A 6,757-nucleotide genomic window follows, 5' to 3' on the forward strand; every position below is an offset into this window, starting at 1 on the left:
CGTGAACACCTCCGTGTGCAGAGAGGTTGACACAACGCACCTTCACAAGGATGGAGGCTCCTGGGCTCAGGGCCCCTCTGGAGCTCACCCTGTGTACCTCTTATTTTGGCTGTTCATCCATCTATCCTTTATAATAAACTAGTAATAGTAAGCAGAGTGTTCCCTTGAGTTCTGTGAGCCATTATATTAAATTATTGAGCCTGAGAAGGAGGCTGTGGGAACCCCTGACTTGTAGCCAAGGTGGTCAGAAGTACCAGAGGACTAAGACTGGTGAGTGGCATCTGAACTAGGGGCACTCTTGTGGGACTGAGCCCCCGACATGTAGGGTCTGATGCTAACTCCAGACAGTTGGTGTCAGAATTTAGTTACATTGTAGGACATCCAAATGGTGTCCAGAGAGTTGGAGAATTGGTTGGTGTGGGTAAGACAAAACAAAAAGAAAACTCACACATTCGGTATCAGAGTGTTGTGAGTAAAGAAACAGTTTTTCTTTAATCCCCCGTTCTTCTCTCTACTTATTTAACACATACATATGCACATGTATACACATACACACACACACACACACACATTCTCACCCCCATTTATTAGATATTAGATCTTTGCTCTTGTGCTCTGGCATCCGTAGCCCCTGGAAGGGATGAACAGTTATTAGGGACTCAGGACCAAATTCTGAGGAGCAAGGGTTTCATCTAATTGTCTGAAATGGGGAGGGAGGGTATTCCTTTCAAGAAAGAAGAGGCTGGGATGGAATCTCTAGAAACTGTATTTTTCTGGAGTTGTCTGAACTTTGGCACAGGGAGTGGGAGGGAGGGAGTGGAATGTCCCTATCTCATCTTGTGGACGGCAGGAAGCACCACTGAGAGTGACACCACTGCAAAGTGCCTGGGCCACAGGACAAGAAGCAGTAGTGAAATCGCAGCAGCCACAGAATGAGAGCTTCTTTCAGGGCTCTTTCATAATTCTAGGGAGAGCAAGGAACCTCAAAAATGACAACATATATCAGCCTTGGTGAGTGATGGATGTGGACTAGAATTGCTTTGGTAAGAAAAGTAAGGAAAAATTATGTCATCTGAACTGTAAGAATGGCTGTCATGACTCACAGCGTTCAACCCATAGTTGTACTCACGACTGGGATTTACTACAGCAAAAGGATATCAAGCACAATCCGCAGAGTGAAAAAGCGCACGAGGCAAATCCCGGGAGACCAGGTGCGAGCTTCCAAGCGTCCTCTCCAGTGGCGCCAAATAGCTGTGCTTAATTCTCCCAGCAGTGAGTTGAGACAGCACATGGGAAATGTTGCAAACCAGGGAAGCTCACTAGAGACTCAGTGTCCAGGGTTTTTAATGGGGACACTGTCTGCCTGGCAGATACTCAGATCCAGACTCCCAGAAGGAACGTATGTGTTCGTCATAGACCACATTGTTTGTACAAATAGTTTAGACACAGTGAGACACTCACTGTTATTAACTGATAAAGTTAATGGTGGGAACCCTCCTGAAATCTAACTTCCCCAACAGCAGCCAACGGCCAGCTTCGTAAGCAGACCTTTCAAAAGATATCATCAGGTCTGCTCCATGAACCCTTTTCTGCCCAGCACGCTTTTAGATTCTGTTTAGGTAGGACAAGTTGATAGAAGACCCTTCCTTCAAAATGCATGGATACCATTGGTGGTTTTGACTGGCCCTTTGTCTCACCTCTACCCACAGGATTTTTAATTTATGGAGGTCACTGAGCGACAACACAGAGAGGGTAATGCCTTTGAAAGAAGAATTTTTAGGGACTTCTCAGGTGGTCCAGCAGTTAGGACTCAGTGCTTTCACTGCCTTGGGCCCGGGGTCTATCCCTGGTTGGGGAACTAAGATCCTACAAGCCACGTGGTGCAGCCTAAGTAAATAAATAAATTTTAAAAAAGAAAGAAGGAAGAATTTTTACAGTTCCCAAGAGAAGGGGGCAGAGGGGCATGCCATGCCATGCAGGGCCACACGGAGAAGTACCAGGTCTGGTCAGGAGGCAGGAAGAGTGAAAAGAAAGCATGGCCCACAGCTTTTTTTGTGTTTCCTACAGGAAAGGCATGGCAGGGTGGGCAAAACAGCTTAGGATTAGCTAGTTTGGATAATGTCAGTGGGCTCTGGGCTCTGGGTTGGTCTCCGGTTTTCTGGTACCTGGTCCTGGATTGATTTAGAGAAGGGGAAACCTTGGCTTGGTGTATCAGTTTGATAAAGGTGGTTGTTGGGGATATGGACTTGGGATTGGTTGGTTTGTATATGAAAGGCATGTTTGCAGGTGAGTTATTCATTATCTCTAGGAATTAGCTAATGTTCCATAGGAGGGAACATTCTCCCCCCAGCCAGCAAGCCCCCTAAGGTGTCAAAACATCATAAAATTAAAAAAAATAAACATGATTAACTACACCCTTATTCCAAGTTCTTACTCACACAACAACCATGAGATCATTTACAGTTAGCCCCATCTATCTCTATTGATCAAGTTTCCACAAATAGGCAGACCCGCTTATAAAGACCAAAAGCATTGTTGGTACAGTTTGTGACAACTGGGACTTGTCACAGACTCTTAAGGAAAATGATTTATGAACATTCAAGGAAATGTTTTAGGAACATTTGAGAAGATTGTTGGCAAGAGAGAAACAGAGGCATTCTAACTGGGTAGAAGATCTATTTTATGAGAATGGGAAAGTCATATGTGAATACTGGTTAACTGTTTGGTGTGCATGAACCAGAGTATAGATTGAGATAAATCCAGATGAGTTGGGGCCGGTGGGGAGGGGGTTGTCACTGGTTGTTCTTAGATGTGTGAATTGAGAAGCAACTGGAAATTACCTTTTGAGTTGGAAGATGAAGTGTTCAAAATCGTATGTGAGAAAGAGGAGTCTGAAGGTGAGGTATTGAGAATGATTAAAGAAGCCTAGGGGTAGCTTGTAGGTGGGAAGGTCAGTGACGAGGCTTATAGGGAAACAAGCCAGGAACAAATAGGGGCTGGGTGTTAAGAATAAAGAAAAGGAAGACAAATCCTCCAGTCTTGGCAATGTAAAGGATGGATGACAAAAAGATGGAAACAACCCAAGTGTCCATCAGCAGATGAATGAATAAACAAAATGTGGTATATACATACAGTGGAATATTATTCAGCCATAAAAAGAATGAAAGTCTGATAAATACTACAACATGAATAAAACTGGAAGACATCATGCTAAGAAATAAACCAGACACACAAAGGACAAATGGTGTATGATACCACTTACATGAGGTAACTAGAAGAGGCAAATTCAGAGACAGAAAGCAGAATAGTGGTTACCATGGGGCTGGTGGAGCGGAGGGAAAGGCGAGTTATTTTTAATGGATACAGAGTTTCTGTTGGGATGATTAAAAAGTTCTGGAGAGAGATAGTGGTAATGGTTATACAACATGTGAATATACTTAATGACACTGAATTGTACACTTAAAAATGCTTAAAATGGTAAATTTTAGGTTATGTATATTTTACCATGATAAAAAAAAGAAAAGGAAAAAAAAGAAGCACAATTGAATGAATGGCATTTGAAGAGTGACTCTTGAGATGAGAAGCACAGGGAACAAAATGGGTCATGGTAACTCTGAGAGACTTGGGAATTTGATGGTTGGTAGAGCTGATACCCAGGTCACAGACTCTGCATCCGTATGGATCTATCAGCTTTCTCTAGTGCCTGGGCACTGAATGCCCCATTACGCCTGTGTGAATGAGCACTGTGTGAATGAGTGGTTTGAGTCCAATGCAGATGGGAGGGAGTACTGATAGAACAATGTAACTTTATCAGAGCTACTGAAAAATAAAATAAATGCCTTAGACAGTGAATCAGGAGATTGGTCTGTGTGTGTGTGTGTGTGTGTGTGTGTGTGTGTGCGCGTGTGTCTAACATAGAAATACTACCATTTATGGTAGTAATAAAACCACGGGGTATCACTCGAAGAACAATAAATCAAAGGGCTGGCTGTTTTTTTGGAAAGAGCTCTAGATCAGCCATCCAGATCAGTGAGTGCTAGTTTCTCTCTCTGTCTTAACTGCTTGACCTTGGACAAGTCACTTGCCCTCTCTGAATCTCAGTTTCCTAAATTGTCCTTCATTTCCATCCAAAATAAGGAAGTTATTCACTTTATTTATATTTTTTAGTAGTTATTGTTAAAATTTTTCATTTATACTGTTAATTCTGTCTAAAACTAATCAGAATCTCCACCTTTGGGGTTGGCACTGTTGATAGCCAACCCAAAGGCTTATTTTCATATCTTACTTGTCATAGAGTTTGCCTCCTACTAAGCTGTTGAAAATACTACATGCTTACTCTGCCAGCCTATCTTCCATCAAGAACATGAGCACGTGACCGAATTCTTGCCATGGGACTGAAGGGAATCCTGCTGTATGGGAAAGGTTTCCTACCTGGAAACAAGAGACATGAGAGGAGCAATGTTGCTATCCCTCAGCCATGCCACTCTTCTTCAGTCAGATACTGTTACCTCTGCAGCAGCCATCCTACAATCCTGAAGAGACAAGTTGAAGCAAGTCAATACCCTGAGGACTGCAAATGGAAATTTGGAAAGAGTCTGGATCCTTGGAGTCACCCTTGAGCTACTGAAAATAACCTGGGACTGTCTTCCTTGGAACTTCTCGTAATGATCCCCTTTATTTAAGCCACCTTTGGTTGGATATTATGCTTTTTCCAGAAAGTATTCTACATGATACAGTCTACTTCCTGAAAAATATAAGAACCTTATAAAATGGAAGCAGTTCAAATAACGACTTCAATACACCCCCATTAAGTCTACCAATCTGCTCCTCTGTGTACCCACCCCCTGCTTCCCATCTGTTACAGTGGATGAGCTGTCCTTGCTCCTGTAGAAAGACTACCCCTTCATCTGTATATGGATCCCATCCTCTTCTGCTTACTCAAGGACATCAGTCTCTTTCCTCATTGTCAATTTTTTCCTCTCTTCTGGGTTATTCCTGTTGACATACAAATATCTCCCATTCAAAACAAAACAGAACAAAAACGAAACAAAACACAACAACAATCTGCTTGACTCTGTCTCCCAGGACAGTCACTACTCCATTTCCTTACTTACCATTACGCCAACATTCTTTGAAATATTTCTCTATACTTCACATTCTCCACTTACGCTCCTCTCTTGAGACCACTCCATTCAGGCTTTTGTCTCTGCCACTCTTCAGAGGGACTTACCAAAGTCACCAAAGACCTCTGTGTTACCAAATCCAATGGCCAATTCTCAGTTCACATGTTTTTTCACCCAGCAGGAGCATTTGATACAATTGTCTCTCTTTGAAAGATTTTATTCACTTTTGGCTTTCACGGTTCTCTTCTCTTTTGTTTGTCTTCCTACGTCCTGGGTCTCCTCCTCAATCTCCTTTGAGGGTTCTTTTCAACTTCATGGCCACTAAATGTTGGAGGGCTCAGGGCTCAGTCTTCAAAACTCTTCTGCTTCTATCTATATCCTCCAAGTGATTTTATTTAATTACACATATACTACAAATACATATCTCAACTCAGAAAGACAGCTCGGTATACCCAACTGTCTAGCAGACATGTAGGTTTGGTTGTCTAAAGGTCATTTCAAATTTAACATTGTTTAATACTATACTCTTTATTTTCCTCGTAAAAATGCTTTTTTCCATTCCTTTTTCATTTCAGTAAATGGTCTGGCCAAAATCTTAGAGTCATCCTTGACGCTTTTTTTATTTTTAATTTTTTATTTTTTTTGCAGTACGCGGGCCTCTCACTGTTGTGGCCTCTCCCGTTGCGGAGCACAGGCTCCGGACGCGCAGGCTCAGCGGCCATGGCTCACAGGCCCAGCGGCTCCGCGGCATGTGGGATCTTCCCGGACCGGGGCACGAACCCGTGTCCCCTGCATCGGCAGGCGGACTCTCAACCACTGCGCCACCAGGGAAGCCCTTGATGCTTTTATTTAAAAAAAAGCAATATCCAATCAATCAGCAAATGCCTCTTGGCTCCGCTTCTTCTGCTACCATCTTTGTCCAATCTACTATCAATTCTCACCCATATTATTGCAACAGATTCTAAATCAGTTAAGATTGAATCTGACTATGGCAAATTGTTCACAAAAGTACTCTTTTCTTGGACTAGGATTGTTCAGATAGTAAAGGGTACTTAATGCCGAATCAGCTGGATGTAAGATCTCTTTCCCAGCATAATCACAATAAGGATTTTTTTTAAGCCTGTCACTAGGAAAGTTTTCTTTTATTTTGTTATTGAAGTGCAGTTGACTTACAGTGTTGTGTTAGACAACAAGGATTTTTTTTGGCGGGGGGGCCGTGCTGTGAGGCTTGTGGGTTCTTACTTCCCCAACCAGGGATTGAACCCAGGCCAAGGCAGTGAAAGCATGGAGTCCTAACCGCTGGACCGACAGGGAATTCCCCAACAAGGATTTTTGATTGCTTCTCTTTCCTAACTCTATTCTTCTTTCTCACCTTTGTGAAATAAGGGAAAGAAATGCTAGGCATACTCCTCATTTTTCCTGAAGGATTGTTCCTAATTCTTTTTTTTTGTTTTGTTTTTTTGCATTATGCGGGCCTCTCACTGTTGTGGCCTCTCCTGCTGCGGAGCACAGGCTCCAGACCCACAGGCTCAGTGGCCATGGCTCACGGGGCTTACTTGCTCTGCAGCATGTGGGATCTTCCCAGACCGGGACACGAACCTGTGTCCCCTGCATCGGCAGGCGGACTCTCAACC

Source organism: Stenella coeruleoalba (genome assembly GCF_951394435.1).
Source record: "Stenella coeruleoalba genome assembly, chromosome: 12".
Taxonomy (NCBI): Eukaryota; Metazoa; Chordata; class Mammalia; order Artiodactyla; family Delphinidae; genus Stenella; species Stenella coeruleoalba.